The sequence below is a fragment of the Canis lupus genome, chromosome 17 (genome assembly GCF_048164855.1).
Source record: "Canis lupus baileyi chromosome 17, mCanLup2.hap1, whole genome shotgun sequence".
In the NCBI taxonomy this organism is placed as follows: domain Eukaryota; kingdom Metazoa; phylum Chordata; class Mammalia; order Carnivora; family Canidae; genus Canis; species Canis lupus.
The window spans coordinates 14,406,315-14,424,413 of record NC_132854.1 but is presented as its reverse complement, the minus strand read 5'-3'; the positions used below and the strand labels follow the sequence as shown (position 1 = coordinate 14,424,413).

The window sequence follows — 18,099 nt, the reverse complement described above, 5'->3', positions numbered from 1 at the left end:
TATCTATTTTTTTTCTATCTATCTATCTATCTATCTATCATCTATTTATCTATCATCTTCCTGGGTCTACTGTATATCTTTTTTTTTTTTTTTTGAGATTTATGTATTTAAGGGAGAGTATACACAAGCACACAGGAGCGTAAGTGGGGTGTGGGGGAGGGGCAGAGGGAAAGAATCTCAAGCAGATTCCCTACTGAACGGGGCTTGATCTTAGGACCTTAATGTCATGACCTGAGCCAAAATCAAGAGTTGCATGTTTAACCAACTGAGCCACCCAGGTGCCCATGAGTCTACTTTTAAGTTATTCTCTTAAAGCCTGATCACTTCCTATCTGAATGTGGATGGTATTCTTTCTAGGTCTACAGCCCAGCATCAGGCAGGAAGCAACTTTTACTGACATCTGGGTCATGTCTTCTATTTCCAGGAATCCCTGTTCTTATTTTTCTTTATAGTTCTTTGGTTTATTTTACTGTCTTATCTTTATTCAACAGGTACTTTTTAAAAATATTTTATTTATTTACTCATGAGAGACACAGAGAGAGAGAGAGAGGCAGAGACACAGGCAGAGGGAGAAGCAGGCTCCATACAGGAGCCTGACATGGGACTCGATCCCGGGTCTCCAGGATCACCCTGGGCCGACCGGGTGCTAAACCTCTAAGCCACCAGGGCTGCCCTCAACAGGTACTTTTTGAGCACACTGTGTGCCAGGTACTTTTGATACATTTGTGTATGAAAAAGACAAAATCTCTGTCTTTGTGCAAGTTTCCTAGAAGACAGGAAAACAGAAAATAAACAATAAAAAAAAGATAAATTATATTAACATGTTTAGAAGGTGATGAGTGAGTGATATAAGACAAAAATGGGCTATGTAAATCAGGGTAAAGGAGACCAGCAGGGTTGATGAGGGGCTGGGTTACAACTTATTTATTTTTTTAAATTAAGTACTTTATATTTTAGAATAGTTTTAGACCTATAGAGAAATGGAGCAGAAAGTACAGAGAATTCCTATGTACTACCTCCTACTGACCATTTCCCTTACTATCATTATCTTGTCATGGTGTGGTACATTTGTTACAATTAATGAATGGATATTTATACATTATTATAAGCAAAGTCCACAGTTTACATTAGGGATCACTCTTCCTATTGAACATTCTATGGATTTTGACTAAAATGTAATGTCCTGTATCCATCATTATGGTATCACATTGAACAGTTTCACTGTCCCCCAATACTCTGCTCTACCCATTTATTCCTACCTTCCTTTTCCCAAACCCTGGTGACTACTGATCTTTTTACTGACTCTATTGTTTTCCCTTATCCAGAATGCCATATAATTGGAATCATAGGGACTGACTTCTTTCAGTTAGAAATATGCATTTTAAGATTCCTCCATGTTTTTTTGTGGCTTGATAGCTCATCTCTTTTGATCGAGGGTTACAATTTTTAATAAGCCAAGTAATACAGGTTGCTTTGTTGGAGCACACACTCTTGTGACTTCTTAAGAATGGTGCCTGGGAGGGAGATTTTCTGAGTCCTTGAAAGCTTGAGCATATCAGTGTGTTATCCTCACATAACTGATAATTTGGGTTGGCACAGCACTCTACGACAATGGAATGTCCCCTCAGTATTTTGAATGCATGGTTCCGTTGCCTTTTAGAGTCTAGTGTTGATAATGAAAAGTCTAACACATGCATAACTTTGTAGATAATCTTCATGTTTTATCTTTCTCTGGACACTTAGAATTTTTGCTAATCTTGATTGTTTTGAAATTTCACAAGGATGTGCCCACATACTAAATTTTTTATTTCCATTCATTCTTAAACTTTTTCTTCTATTATTTATTTTATTATGTATTTGCTTCCATTTTATTTGTCCTCTCTTTTTTGAACTCCTATTGGTTCAAAGTGGATGCTTCTGAATTGAATCTTTTTCTCTCTTAAGTTTTATTTCATATCTTCTGCCTCCTGTTCTTCTGTTTCTATGTTACGAAATTTCCTAAAAATAATTTCTGTCGCCATTTGAATTTTTATTTTGATAATTGTATTCTTTTTATTTTCACATATGATTCTTCCTCATAGCATCCTATTTTTATTTTATGGTGGCAGTATCTTCTTAAATGGCTACAACAGTTAGAATTCATTTTTTGAAAGTTGTGTTTTATTCTCTGAATTATGTTTCTTTCAGCATCAATTAAATTTATATTTTGGGTGTGAAATAAGCTACCAACTTGACCCTCAGTCCCTCTATCTACTCACATAGTATGCCACAGGCAAATTATTTAATTTCTGTAAAAAAAAGAGAGAGAGAGAGAGAAGTCTTAAGTTACTTTTGCTGTGAGGTGAATTTTGAGCTGTTCTTTGTGGGCATAGGCTAGGACAGAGATGGGAGATTAGGGACTGACATATTTCTTAATTACCCACCTCATTATCTGTTTCATTCTCCACCTATCCTGGGTACCAGTTGACTCTAAACTTTGTTGCCACCATAAGGCTTCATCAGGAGGATTGGCTCTTACTTCTAGAACCAACAGGATACACCAGCTACTGAAAATATACTGACAAAAAGCTTTGAACATTTTCCTAATGTTTCAGTATTATACACACGCATCCCCCCAAATTTAATTTGGGGTCTTAAAAATCTGTTTTGCTATCAGTTATTTCAGATGTAATCTGTGACTTTGCATGAACTTCACTTGTAATTATTATGTGCCTAGTTAGAATGTTTTTGCATCATTATCAATTTTCTTTTGTAATGTACCTTTTAGTTATAAGTGTAATGAAAGCCAGTAAATGACAAGTTTAAACATGAATTCCCTTGTTCTACAACTATGTATTGTATAAACCATGAACCAGGAATTGTGTTAGGCTCTGGTGATAAAGCAAAAGAAGACATCATTCTGATCTTGACAATTTTGCCCTTCAGTCAACAAGATGTACAGGTAGATCTACAATGCTTGTGCTGTGTATGCATTAACCTAGAAGTTTCCAGGACACAAGGACCCATCATTAGATAAACCAGGGGGAGAGGTAAAGCTTTTGTTCTGTTATTGAGTTGAATTTGGAGAATTTTTGGAGTTGGCCTGGAAAGGAGAAGATACAGTATATTCAGGGCAAATGGCATGGCTCAATGAAAGTAGAGAGAGGTTCCTGACTTGGAGAATGTGTTTGGTGTGGTGAAGGAGTGTGATGCAGATGGGGAGATAGAGATAAAGGTGAATGAGGAGCCAGGGAGGACAGAGCTGCTCACCCACAATGAGCCTGCATGATGTGCTGATGAGCTCAGAATTTCTCTGGAGGATGAAGTGCACGAGTGAAGGATTTAAAATAGGTGAGTGTCATGATCAGAATTGCATTTTAGAAAGGTCACTCTGGATGCTGTGTGGAGACTTAGAATTATTCCCTCGAATCTATGTGGTGCTGTGGGAGATTTATTTTGTTTCTGCTGAGATCCAGCAGTGATAGTCACGGGCTGGGCCACCTGCTCACCCCCTCCTTCTAATCTCCTTCAGATTAGGAGGTGTTAGTGAAAATTCTCAGCAAACTGGTAACTCACTTTCTTTTCCTAGTACTGGTTCTAAGGGTTGAATGGGCCTGGTCAGAAGGGTGTGATGTGGCACATTCTCTCTGCCTCATTCATGGCCTTCATTTTTGTAAAACACATGGCATTAAGTTGGACTTTTCCTTTATTTGGTTGCTGCTGGTAATTATTATTGTTATTCTTTGCTACTATTCATAATTTTTCTCTTCATTGCATTAAGTTTGAGGGAAGGCAAATATGATGATCTAGTTTCCTCTGATTTTCCCTTAGATTGTGCTCTCTGATCGGCATGGAAATGTTCTGCAATGTAAAATACACACTGGATTTCAAAGATTTAGTAAGAAAAAGTATACTAATAATTTTGTATTGGTTACATGTTGAAATCATAATGTTTTGGATAGATGGGGTTAAATAAAATAAACTATTAAATTATTTTCACTTGTTTCTTTTTACCTTTTCTTAGAGTGGCTACTAGAAAATCAAAAGTTATATCCGTGGCTCACATGATATTTTTATTGGATGGTACTGACTCAGAAGGCTTTCTTTTATTCCTTTAATAGCAAAGGTATTAAGGGATTTTTAAGTAAATTAATTTATTCATAAAACTAGTACTTATTGAATACTATATGTCAAACACTTTTCATGATGAGTAAACAAAGTCCTAGCTCTAATGGAGAATGTTATTTTGGTGGGTGTGGCAAATGACCAACAAGTTAGCAAATAAATGCCTGATGGGATTCTGGTTAGTGATGAGTAATGTAAAGAACTAGGGCAGCTTAAGGAGTAGAGAATTTCCCGAGGCTCTGCTGGTGAAGATGAAGCCTAATATGGGTAGGGTGGCGTTGGAGAAAGTGTCTTGTGGGGGATATCACTTCAGTAGAAACTGAAAGTGATAAGGAGGAGCCAGCTAGTGAGCATTGCAGGTAGGAGTGTCACCAACAGAAGAAACCACAAATATAGAGCTCACCTCCCCAACACAGAAACAAGCTCAGTGTTGATGAAATGGCAAGAAAGACAGTGTGGCTGGGGCAGAGTGAGGTGTGTAGTACTAAAGGGTCCCTTGGAGAAGAAGGCGATGTTGTTCTGAAAATCTGCTTGGCAGACCTCTGGGGATATCACGACCTTTCAGGGGGCATCTGCAAGGTCAAAACTATTTTGCTCTGTCTATATTTGCACTCCTGATGGAAAGGTAATGGTGGGGCTCTAGAGCTCATCTAGGCAGGGCACCAAACTGTACTAGTCACTGTATTCTTCATTGCCATTCGGGACCAGTACACATAATGCCAGGTTCACTTAAGAATGACCTTCCTAAAGCACTGTAATTATTAATTGCATTTAATCTTGAGCTGTGAGTACACATCCTTTTAACATTCTTTCTAATGACACGGAAGTACATATTAAGCAATTCTGCTGCATACCCAAATATGATGGTTGTCCCAAGGAAGAGCATGGGCACAATTTATTGTGAGTCCAACTGGCAGTGTTTTCAATGGAACATCATTTTCCCTTATTTGAAATAATGTCTTACAAACTATGGTTATTCAGACTCAGGTATTTGGCAGAAATGTTCTCAAAAATGAACCTATCTCTTCAAAAGTGAGCCTAGCACTTCAAGGGAAACAAACGACATTATTGGTTGCTAATGATAAAATTTGAGCTCTCAAGAGAAAATTAGAATTTTTGGAAGACCTATATCAGCCTCCATGAGCTTGACAGTTGCCCAGTATTGATGAGATTGGTGGTAATGCTAACAAATGTGATTTTTAAATACTATGTCATGAAATATGTTAACATTTGACAGTTCTGCATAACCCATTGAACTAATGACCAATATATAAAGTCAAAAATCATGCCTGAGTAAAGATTCATTCAAATTTTAAGACAGAGCAATGTACCTTATGACAATACCTTACAAATGTTCATTGATAAAGCTTTAGATTCCACTTTGCAACTAACCATGAAGAAACTATCAGGGATCCCTGGGTGGTGCAGCGGTTTGGCGCCTGCCTTTGGCCCAGGGCGCGATCCTGGAGACCCGGGATCGAATCCCACGTCGGGCTTCCGGTGCATGGAGCCTGCTTCTCCCTCTGCCTATGTCTCTGCCTCTCTCTCTCTCTCTCTCTCTCTCTGTGTGACTATCATAAATAAAAAAAAAAAAAAAAAAAAAAAAAGAAACTATCACTCATCAGGTTTACATGTCATACCAAAGAAAATATCCATAATTATCGAAAAGTGATTTGAAAATATTCCTGTCATTTCCAACTACCTATTTGTGAGAGGTAAATTTTCTCATATCTTTCCACCAAAATAACATATCAAAATGGATCATATGCAGAACTGATATTATAATCTTAATGATAATTTGTCCCCCTACTGTTATTGGTCTCCCACTCTTCCCAGCCCTGCTTGAAACATAGATTTCTTAGTATCATCCCCATTTTTTTTAGAGAGGGTTGTGTGAGGGGGAGAGGGAGAATTTAAGCAGGTTCCACACCCAGCAGGGATCCCAACATGGGGCTTGATCTCACAACCCTGAGATCATGACCTGAGCTGAAATCGGGAGTCTGACACTTAACTGACTGAACTGCCCAGGCACCCCACTATCATCCCCATTTTCTAAAGCCATAACCAGAAAGTCCTTCTCAAATCTTAAGGATCATTAGAATCTCCTGGAGTCTTGTTAAAATGCAAATTCTGATTTAGTAGCTCTGATGAGTCTGTTTTTAATGAGTTTCACATGAATCCTATGCTGCTGGTCCATTGGCCATGAAGAGTAGCAGGGGTGTAGAGCATTCCTCATGGCTAATCAATGCCTCACCTTCAGAGCAGCATTCAATGCTGATCAGAAACTGTCCAGTCTGTATTGCTAGCCACATCTCTTAACACTTTCTTCCTCCACTCATCCTCCTCTCTGCCCTCATCATTTGTTCTGGTTACTCTCTTAATAAACTGAATTTATTTGCATAAAGTAAAAGTTTGCACACCCTCTCTGACCTCATCTGCACAGCCAGGCTTTGAGAGATTGTAATTTTCTAGGTCGGGTGGCAAATTGATATCTGGAAAAAGGGGATTTTCCTTGGATTTAGCCATGTCTCTTTATTGCCTTTTAGACATACTGCAGAGGATTTGATTCTTTTCCAACTCTATAAGGTTACTATATGTTGAAACTTTAGAAGGGGAGTGGTCTGGGAACATCTCACTGTTGGCTGAGTGTTAGCATGAATTGAAATTCATTGAAATTCAGATAGCAGTTTCAGTAGAACACACCATGGACTGGAGGCCAATTATGTGAGCCCTTCTCTTTTTCTCCTGAATGCAACAGACCTACCTTCAAAAGCCAGTGAGGTAGAGAGGTAACTGCAGGCTGTTACATACATGGCAGCCCCATACTGTCCCCGCAGAGGTAGGATCTGCCCCAGCTGGATCCAGACAGCAGCCAGACCTCCTGGAGTAGTCAGCCCTTTTCTGTGGGACAGCAAGAATGACTGTAAGAAGACTAATAGTTGGTCCCCAAGACATTTGAGAGAGGGCAGTTCCTATCTGATGCATTGCAAGGGAGTAGCTAATTGAGAGAGAAAATGGTTTCTTCTATGCATACCTTATTCCATCCTGGCACCTGCACTTTGACATGCGTGGTATTTTTCCAAGGAGAAATATAAGGGTTAGACAGATTAAGAAATGTGTTCGAGTGTCTTCAGCCAGCGTGGCTATGCAACTGCGGTGCCCACTCTTGGCTCTTCGGTGGTGCAGGAGGCCTGAGGTCTGTGGCTTCCATCGGCAAGTATATTTCAGGGCAATGCAGGTGGTTGGCCAGGAGTTGGTTCAAAAGGAGTGTTGACGGAGGCTCCTATGTTTTAAGAAAGGCTTCAGGCAAGGTGAGAGAATGCTTAATGTGAACTTCTGGAAGTAAATGAGTACAGAGAGCAGGCAGGTCTAAGTTTGAGAGCTAGGCTGAGTGGGGCCCCACTGTGCAAGGGTTACAAGAGGACCTTTCCTGATATGACAAGGACCCAGATTTTATACTTATCACCACTGACTCGGGAAAAGAACAAGCATTAGCATCACCCTCTGGTGACTTTTGCTCGCCTCTTGCGACAATGCTCTCCGTGTTCCCCAAAAGTGGAAGCCTTATCCAGGAGGTGGTCAGCAAGCAGCAATTCCAGGCAGGAGGTTAAAAGACCTAACATAAGATGCATACTTAATGTGATTTTCTGCTTCATTCTCCTTTAAAGATAAACTGGGGAGGTAAAGTGTCAATGTCTGTAGCTTCCTTCTCGTTGTAATTGGATGCTGTTGTTTGCATTTGAAATGGGAGCCAAGTGGAGTGAAACTAAAAACTTCTTAAATGGTGCTTTGATTCTTCAGGGGAGTGGGGACATAGAGACAGATGAGTTCCTTGGATCTTCCTAAGAAAATCCCTTGCCGTTGTCAAGCCCTCCACGTTTATTTACTTAAAAACAAGTTTCCCATTCCTCAGAGTTTCAAAAATGATCCTGCATGTTATTGACAAATAATAATTTAATGGACAGCCTGATTAGATGGGCACAATGAATTAGCTATCGGCCTGACAGCCATGTAAGCATTATGTTCTGTATCTGTTTACTCAGCACTAGGTGAAATGCAGAAGTCTATTGAAAATCAGATTTCCATGCTGCTTTGTCAAAGCAAATTTAATCACAGCCAGAACATGTGGCATCCATCATTTCCACTTCAGAAGGCATCAACGGGGACGGATCAGCAACAAGGAGCCTGGCTGCCATGGCTGTCCTCCACTCACAGGAAAATTAAATTTAACTATAGATCCTTGATAAATGAGGCCGCTGAAGCCATCAAACATGATGACGAAGTGCTCAGTATTAAAAGTAATCCCGAGAGTCCCCCAAACTGGAAAGAGGCACAGTCTCATTTGATCTGGCCTTGAGGTCTTTGCACACGTTCACACCTCTGCTCTGGACAGATAAATATGGGTTTTAGTGCACTGCCCCAGGGATCCAGAGATTATTTTTCTAGAAATCTGTATACTTGGTCTTTGCTTTTCCAGAAGTTTTTGCTAGAGGTCTCCCAGTCACTTAGCTAATCTGTCTTTTCCTTATATACCTTTGCCTTTCTCATCATTCTTTACCCCATCAGGCATTGATCATCCAGGCCCCCAAATGACTATTGGATCTTGATGGCTTTTAAAATACTCCTTGTCTACCATCCCACACTATTCTCCCGCAGACTCCAAATCACAGGAAGTAAGATTCTAGGTATAATTTTGGGGAATGCCAAGACTGTGAGCTATTTGAGGATGGGGGGCGGTGCATATATTATTGATTTCCTTTATCCCTAGAGTTTAGAAATTAGCATATAGCACATAGAGGTGGTTCAGTTAGTGTATATTGAATGAATGAGTAAATGAGTGATCATGAAACTCAGCTGAATATTCTGATCATGGGATTAAGAGCTGTATATTTCTGATTGTGAGCCAGATGTATATACTGACTCCATAAATATCTCAAGGATAATAATATACCTACCTCTTCAAAATTCAGGGTTTAAAAAAGATCTTTTCTATTTATTTAGAGGAACTCAGTGTGTGAGTGGGGGAAGGGGCAAAGGGAGAGAGAGAGAGAGAATCTGAAGCAGACTCTGGACTGTGTGTGGAGCCTGACATGTGGCTCAGTCTCACAATCCTGACATTATGACCTGAGCTAAAATCAAGAGTCAAACACTCAACTGGCTAAGTCACCCAGGAGCCCCTAAAATTGAATTTTGAGTAATTGACTAGCTAATCAAACTGACCTCTTATGTTTCCATTTCCTCATGTTTGAAATAATGTATTTAACAATATCTATCCCATGTGGTTGTTAAGAGACTTAGGTGCAATAAATTATTGACACTGGTAGCCTGGGGCCTGCTCCATAAACAAAGTAGCAATATAATAGTTACAATATAGTCACAGTCATCATCATCACGGTTTTCATTCCTTACATGCTTTTTGCTCAGCACCAGTCTTGGCAATGTAGAAGAGGCAGGCAAGAGGCTTAAAATTTTTCTTTTCCCAGAAGGAATTTCTAAGGGCTTGGGAAGAGAAGAAAAAAAAAAAAGATACACATTCAGGAACGATATACCAGGGAAATGCAGAAAAGACCATAAATGCAAAGAATTAAAAGTAGGGCCTGCTCAGGTATGTATGGAGAAATTGTTATGGTGGGAAAGTATGTGGGTCTTAGACCGCAAGTCATTGTAGCAGAGAGTCCTGAATGTTGTGGGGGGATGGAGGTATACCTGGGAGTAGATCCCAGGGACATTAAGGAGACTACTTTAACTTAAACTAGAGGGCTTGATTGGAGGTTAGTAGAAAACTAAATTTTCTGTGTATGAGTGGAGCTAAATTCAGGACAATCTTGAAAGCTTGGTAGGGTTTAAACTTGTGGCTTGATATGTGTGCATAGAAATCTGCTTTTTTCTTTTTAAAGATTTTATTTATTTATTCATGAGAGACAGACAGAGAGAGAGAGACAGACAGACAGAGAGAGAAAGAGAGAGAGAGAGAGAGGCAGAGACACAGGCAGAGGAAGAAGCAGGCTCCATACAGGGAGCCTGACATGGGACTCGATCCTGGGTCTCCAGGATCAGGCCCCAGGTCAAAGGTGGCGCTAAACCGCTGAGCCACCTGTGCTGCCCTAGAAATCTATTTTGTGTTCTTTAGCAGGAAGTCACATGTAAAGTGAGGTTCTTGGAAGAGTCATTAATGTGGCCTGGGATGAGAGATTGTGAGGGGAGAAATGAGTGAAGCAGGGTCCTGGAGCAATCCCATATGAGTTAAGGGGAGATGCGTAAAGGACAAGCATGAGTGTCTCTCTGCATCTCTAAGAGGAGAATCTGCAGATTTGGGCAACTCTTCACTTTCCATTGCCAGACAATGAGAATCACGTCATTGGTGAAGAGCAAACTTTCATAATGCCAATAAGAGAGAAGGGCAGGGTGAATTCACCTTGCTTTAAACTGATTGACTTGCTGGGATCATTTTAAGTGTTAGCAATTGAGAATAACTCTACAGCCTGAGAGCACTCTGCACATGGAGGTATATTTATAACTCTTCTTAACCTCATCAAATGTCAATTTAAAAACTTATATAGCCAATAATCAAGCACATTTTAACTCCCCTGAAAAAATTATGTTGCACACTTAAGCATACCCCTGCACTTAAATCTCCAACGTGAGGCATTCAAAAGGAGTTGGGATTAAGTAAGTGTACTGTCTACCTTCTTAAGAGATTTACATAGACAGTTTTCAAAGTTGTTATGAAATTGTTAAAGCATTTTAGTCCTGGTATCTCCTGGAAACACTTAAAAACATTGGCAGAAATCATTGTCTTTGGTCTAATCACATATTTCCAAAGGCAGTTTACAAACATGTTATTTTGCTATTTACTAATTATATTTATTTGATACACCAATCACTTAATAGCCTCTGGCTGCATTTACAAATAGTATTGAAAAAGCTCCCGCTGTTACACTTCTAATTTATTATAGACAACATAAAAACAAGATGCTCTCTCTCCACATGAATAACACACACAGGGATGCTTAGAGAAATACTCTGTACAGATCCTGAATGATCAAATATAAAGGGCGTTCTTAGCTAAGGGTGCTAGTTTCTAGACAGCTGGAGATTGTGGCTCTTGTCCATCTGTGCTTAGGGAGAGCAGAGGCAGAGCAATGCCTGGAATGCTGACTTTGGTTGGCCAAAGAAGGTGGAAAACCATGTCCCTTGAGGGACTGCTTGGTGCTTGCCATCTTCTTTTTGGGATAATTTGAATCAGCCAGGTAGAATGTGGTCCTAGGTGCTCTCAAAGAGTGATGAGGAGTACTTTCTTCAGGGATGATTATGCAAAAAAGAGAAGAAAAGCTATCAAAAGTGTGGGAGGCTGCCTAAGCTGTGCGGTTTCAAAACGATGCCGATGCTCTACTGTTTTGGGAGAGATCCTTCCACTTGCCCATGTACCTGATAGCCTTCCCTTTTAGTCTCTTCTCATTTAAAAAATCATTCTTTAAGTGTTTAGTTGGGCCTTCGCTCTGTGTATGATGTGAAAAGCCATTGAGAAACTCACAGTCTTCTAGTTAGACTAGAGCACTTCTCTCTTGCCTCCAAGACCTGAGGAAGATTTTAGGATGGGTCATGATTAAAAAAGGATCCCTATTTCCAGTTACATCTACTTCCATGTATATCTTATATTGGACATTTTATATTTCTGGGCTGATCCCCCCATTTCAAAATATTCATTCTATCACTTGTATCCATTTATTTATTTCCATGTAGATCGTAAGATCAAAAAGATGTCTCAGGACAAGGGACATGTTTCTTTTTTCTTTTTTTAGAAGATTTGTTTATTTATTTATTCATGAGAGACACAGAGAGAGAGAGAGACAGAGACACAGGCAGAGGGAGAAGCAGGCTTCATGCAGGGAGCCCGACATAGGACTGGATTGCGGGTCTCCAGGATCAAGCCCTGGGTTGAAGGAAGCGCTAAACTGCTGAGCCACTCGGGCTGCTCAAGGGACATGTTTCATACACTGCTGTATCATCTATTTCCCTAATGACTAGCAGAATGTCATTCACATAACTAAATGTTAATTATTATACAATAGAAAACAGTTCTCTTAGCTTGGATCAGTTAATTTCATTAATGTGTCTCAAAAAGGAAGGGCACTAACGAATAAGCCAGTGCTAGGACACAGTAAGTTTTGATGGTAGATTGGATGTCAGAAGTCTGTTTTCTAAACAAGAGCAGAAGAGAGTCTGCCTCCGTTGGCAGAAGCTTATGGTGAGACACAGCTTCAGGGTGGCATGAGGTGCAGATGGGTTGTGGTGCTTTCAAAGGGGAAAGTGGACACCAGAAAATGTGGAGGAGAGAGAGAAAGAGATTCTTCTCTTCAACCTCACAGTTCCACTGAAGTTCTGGTGAACTTAAAGGTGATGCTCCACAGCTAATGGATGCAGATGAAGTGGATGCTCATGCGTGGGTTGCTTACACTGTATACTTCAAAATGTGATGAACCAAACACTAATCACAACCTGAGGTACCTTGTCTTACGTGTTATCAAAACATTTTAAAGGAACTTTGCTACACACTCCAAATAAGCAATGTGATTTATGTCAAATGAGATGCTATTTTATTATTCTAGCAGAACATGTGAATAATTTATGAAGTAATTTTAATCACACTTTGAAGGAAAATAGAGACAATGGTCATGGCCCTCTCCTGCCTTATATATTAATTATAGAAATATTTTGCATTGTGCATTTATTAACAATTTGGGAGGAAAATAGTTTTGTTTTAAAATATTGGAGGTATCCTGTTGAATTATTTGGCCATGTGGGAATTGACTTTAGCAATATTTAGATCATATTGAGGGTTCAAGACTTAAATTAGGAAAAATCTTATTTCTAAATGTTTACCAATCCCACTTTTTCAGTGGATTTTTTTTATATATATATATATATATATACCAGTTTACTGTTCCTTGGTGAGGGTAGGTTACAGAGAACTTGGGTCAGAGGAGATCCTGAATCTCCAATTAGTCTCTAAGTTCTCTTTGGGCATGTCCCTTGTTCTGTGTTTTTGCTTGATTTCAACATTTTTCCTGCCCCAGTGCCTCTGTAGAATGTGACATCATTCTGTTGCAGGCGTAAGAGTGGTCCATTCCTCCAGGTTTGCTCAGCACAGTATTCCTCAACAGAGAATGATGCCCAGGCCATCTAGAAAAGAGTGGTTGGTACAAAGTAAGTGCTTTTTACTCTGTGTATGTAGACTTGTTGAAAAACAGGGAAATTATAGTTATAAGAAAAGTCCTTACCAGTTTATGTCCTGTCCTAGCATTCGTTGATTTACTGGTTTTCTCTATAAATTTTAACCTGAGCTCAGATTTGTGTCTATCATATGACTGCAATGACTCTACAACATCCAGCACAATCAAGGCATCTGCACAACTCAGTTTGAGTGCTCATGTGAAAGTCTGTATCTTCAACTGGTTCTTCATTGTTTTCATTCTGTTTTAGTCTATTCCTGGAATTGAAAAGGAAACCCTTTAATTGGCTGATCAATAATAGGTGTTGAGTCCCCGTACATAACCAGTGCCAGGTTCAGAAAGCCACAGTGGCTCCCTTTTGTATCTTGACATATCCACTTGCTCTACCAGTTCCCTGGATAATATCCTTAATTACTGCTCTGGTTTTTTGTTTCCCACTTCTCACTTCCCTTGTGCCCTTCACCATACATGTGCTTGGTATTTTCCTGTAGCCCAGGGGCTAGATCTTTCCCAAATGAAAATCTGCTTGATTCCTTCTATGTCATGGTTTTTCTGCTGGATAACTAGAGCAGAGTGTTGGGTAGAGGTCATTGACAGGCCCGGCAAGGGGGCAGTGGCTCTCAGCTAAAACCCAATGTCTACAGAGAATTCCTTTATGGTGATACAAAATTGAGAACTAACTTTGGGATGACCAGACAAAGTTCTGAAATTTCCTGGCATGTTGGATCTTGCTGTGTGGGGAGCGTTGCTCTAGACCATAATACGCAATGGATTCTTTGGCAAGTTCAAGCTGATTGCATTTCTTCCTAATATTTTCTAATACATGGTTTGTATTTATTTCTTCTAAGCCACTTTCCAAAACAACCTCCACCTTTCCCTGGATGCCCATTCCGAGGTCTTTATAACACTTGGTAAATGTAAAACTGATGCAGTGTTTTATAAATATTTATCATGTGCTATCTATCAGTTCAGACATTTCTTTCTTTTAACTTTTTTTAAATTGTCCCTTCCTTAAAATGTTTGATTCATTTTATCTGCTAAATTTTAAGCATGTGAAGGGCAAGAAACACGTAAGGACATTTTCTACTCTCCTGTCCCTACCTCAATATCCCCAGTTCCTCCTCAGCAAAAGGGACCTTGTCAGCATTGTTTAAATTTGGTTAATGGATTCCTCACTGAGGATAATCTCTTAAATTGACGTTTTAAGCTGTGCCATTAATTACTAACTAACATGCTCTTGTAACTTAATACCATTTCCTTCCGTTCACTCTGCAAACCATTTTTGTTCTAAAATAAATCTCATGAAGGAATCACTTCTCTTTGCTTAGCTTGGGACATCTAAATTAGCCCTAGGCATTCCTATTTAATTCTGGTTCTGAGTACCTTATGGAATTAGATTTGGCATGGGGTCCTCCACAGGGAGCTGTCAGCTGCAAGCACCAGGATGGATGATGCACTTAAAGAGTGTAGAGGAAGAGTGACCTCAGGAACAGATTAATCCATATCTATGCACAGATATATGTCAGACACATCTTCCCAAGAGCTCCGATACACAAAACCAGAAAAGCTTAGAGCTGAAGAGGATTTTAGAGGACATGGAGTCCAATCTCAACCTTTTATCCAGGAGAAGACTGAGACCCAGAAAGAGGAAGCGACTTCCCCTAATGACAGAGCCAGTCAGGGGACACACTGGTATTGGAACCCAGGCCTCCTGGCTCCTGAGAGCATATACCGGTTTGAGTGTTTCAGTTCTCCATGCTGATTTTAGGGCTTAGCACAGGAGACCAGGGAGTTAACTAGCAAAATTGAAATGCCTGTAATAAATTAACAATGTATAGTGCCTGGGAGCTATGATTACAGGTGCTGTAAAAATGCAAAATGTAATGAGAATGATAACTTTGCTGAGAAGCTTCTGAAAATGGGATGATATGATGCCTGCCCAGGGCCAGATGGGCAGTGCTTCTTTAAATCAACCAGTATTGTATGACCTCCTGGACTCTAGAGGAATGTTTGCCCATTACCATTAGCTATGGCTTGCAACCATGATGCCCAAAATAGTCACTAGGGGCCCAACACATCAAGTATTTTCATTAGTGCTAAATTATTCATGGAGTAATTTTGTTGGTAGACTACAACTCGTTGTCATTTGATTTAGAGACACTTCAACAATTTACCAACCGCTCTTCTTATGTCAACTGTTTAACATAGTGAAGGTAGAGTTGGACATCACATTCATTTCCTGAGATTTCTGTTTTTACATTTTTTCTTGGTATTATTGAATCAAAATATTGTTTTGCTTCCTGTGGATTAGTTATGGATATCCTTAGACCTGAAACCTTTCTGATTCAAAAATCCCCAGGGGCAGAAAACCTCAGTAACAAATAGTTAACAAATTATGTTTGAACAATTACATGAGGAAAAGATGGTTCCTGGCTCATTAAGAACAGGGCACGACAAAGTGACTTCCTCACATTTGTAGATAGGATTACTGGGCTGGCAGATGAAGGGAAAAACCATAAACCATAGAACCAATATATCTTTATTTCATTAAGATATCCAGCAGCTTTTCTGCTTGTATGGATATATATGCCTATGGTGAGTAGGGAGAAATTGGAAGGCATGATAATAGAGTCACATGGACCCTTTGATTGAACACCTATCTGTAAAGTGTTAGATTCATGTCACCTTAAAGATCCATTTGGGGTTTTTATTCATGATTATGCAAATGCATAATTAAACAAAGTAACAGCCTCCCACTTTTTTAAGAGTCAGTCTCTTCTGGAAGTACTCGGGAAAGCAGAACTTGATCTCATATTGCCAGTGTAATTAGAGGCTTTTTCTTCATTCCTGATTCCTTTCTGACACCTCCTGACCACAGTCCCCTATATTTTCTATTTCTTCCTTCTTAAACTTCAACAGCATGGTAAGTGTGGAAATGGCTGCATTCACCTTTCTCAATCTTTGACGGAGATTTTCTCTTAGGGACATAGTCTAAGTCCTGCCCTGTCTCTGTCTGCCTTTCAAGACATCATTATAGTCACATAGTAATTGAGAGCCTCTCTGGGCAACTGTTCTAGGACACATGAAAAAACAAAACAAGATGACAATGCCTGTTCAAATAGGATTTACATTCTGATGGTAGGAGAGAGACAATAGTAATCAAACAGACTTAGTTACAGGCCTTGCAGGAACTCGGATTTTTCTTCTCCTGCACAGGAGGCCTCTGCCACAACCATGTTATGCCAGATCATTGGTAGGGCCAAGAAGCATCTGAGCTTGATCCCCCTCTTCATATTTATTGGGGCAGGAAGTACTGGAGCAGTGCTGTATGTGTTGTGCTTGGCATTCTTCAATCCAGATGTTAGTTGGGATAGGAAGAATAACCCAACCTTGGAACAATCTGGGTCCCAATGATCAATACAAGTTCTACTCAGTGAATGTAGATTACAGCAAACTGAAGAAAGAAGGTCCAGTCTTCTAAATGAAATGTTTCACTATAAAGCTGCTTAGAATGAAGGTCTTCCAGAAGCCATCTGCACAAATTTCCACTTATCCAGGAACGATTTCCCCTCTAAATACACAAAATCATGTTGATGTATTGTGTTGGGGTTTACACTGAATAATAAATATCTGAAACTTGAAAAAAAGTAATCAAACAGATGCTTTCAGATAGTGACTAGTGCTATGAAAAAAAAAAAGACACTATGGTTTTTAATTCTCCACAGGTCCATATCCTTATCTTCACACATTCATGATGGACTCCTTTTAAGGAGTGCTGTTCCCACTCATAGACAGGACTCTATTTCTCTTTCCTCCCATCTCCCCTACAGACAGTCTGGGACACAGCATCCCCAGCAGTACTACTGGATACCTAATTTATTCAGTCTAGAACAATCTGCAGGGAGACTTTAGCCACCCTTCTCTCCCAGGGCTGATTGGTTCCAGGTTTTGCTAGCAAGTAATATAATAGCTCTCCTCATTTTGGTCATCGTCCACTGGGTGATCGCTGAAACCAATTGGGTTCCCAACTCCAAGAACAATTCTCAGAGACAGGAGAGTCAAAACACATGTTGAGAAAGAGAAATATAATCTTCACAGCTGCCCCTGCCCACAGCAGAGAGATCATGAACAACTTCAAGAATCTTAACTGATTTGCAGATCTTTGCTCTTTACACTGAAATCTATAGGAATACAAAAAAAATGGAACCATTACAGAACCCACTACTCCATATGGGCCATATCTTAGCTATACAAACATTGAGCAAAACCTTTGCAATTAATATATTTTTTACTTAAATCTAGGCCAAGCCGATTTCTTGAACAGAATATCTTCCTATAATGTTTGTGTGAAGGGAATCAGTTTCAGAATCAATTCTTCTTGTGTCCAAGTGACCATTTAGAAAAGGGGGAGTGAATCATGCTTCAGTTTCACATTGAAAACACACTTCTGGGTTATGTGTAAGATACAAACTATGAAGGATGGCAAGTAAGTTTAAAACATGTCTTCATATGAGATATTCTAAGAAAAAAATGTTGAACAGGCCAAAGCCAAAAATAGATGACAGAATCAAAATTTTTTCTTAATAGGATGGAATGATGTGTTTCAACCATGGATATGAAATATGACAAGATTAAATGTAAGGTATTGAATTCTAAACCTTATCCGTATTAGCTTAGGGTTGGAAAGACCCAACATGACTTTCTAACTGTTGAGGTGGAAAAAAGACCTTGAGGGATTTAGGAGATTGTGAACTTACCCTGT

At 39.6% G+C, this 18,099-nt stretch overlaps 1 protein-coding gene and 1 pseudogene across 3 annotated transcripts in view; both read left to right on the top strand.

The window, feature by feature from the left end:
• Window positions 1–18,099, top strand: part of HS6ST3 (heparan sulfate 6-O-sulfotransferase 3) — a 631,086-nt gene that overhangs the window by 369,497 nt on the left and 243,490 nt on the right. The window lies entirely within an intron of this gene.
• LOC140608307 (cytochrome c oxidase subunit NDUFA4 pseudogene) lies at window positions 16,572–16,912 on the top strand (annotated as a pseudogene).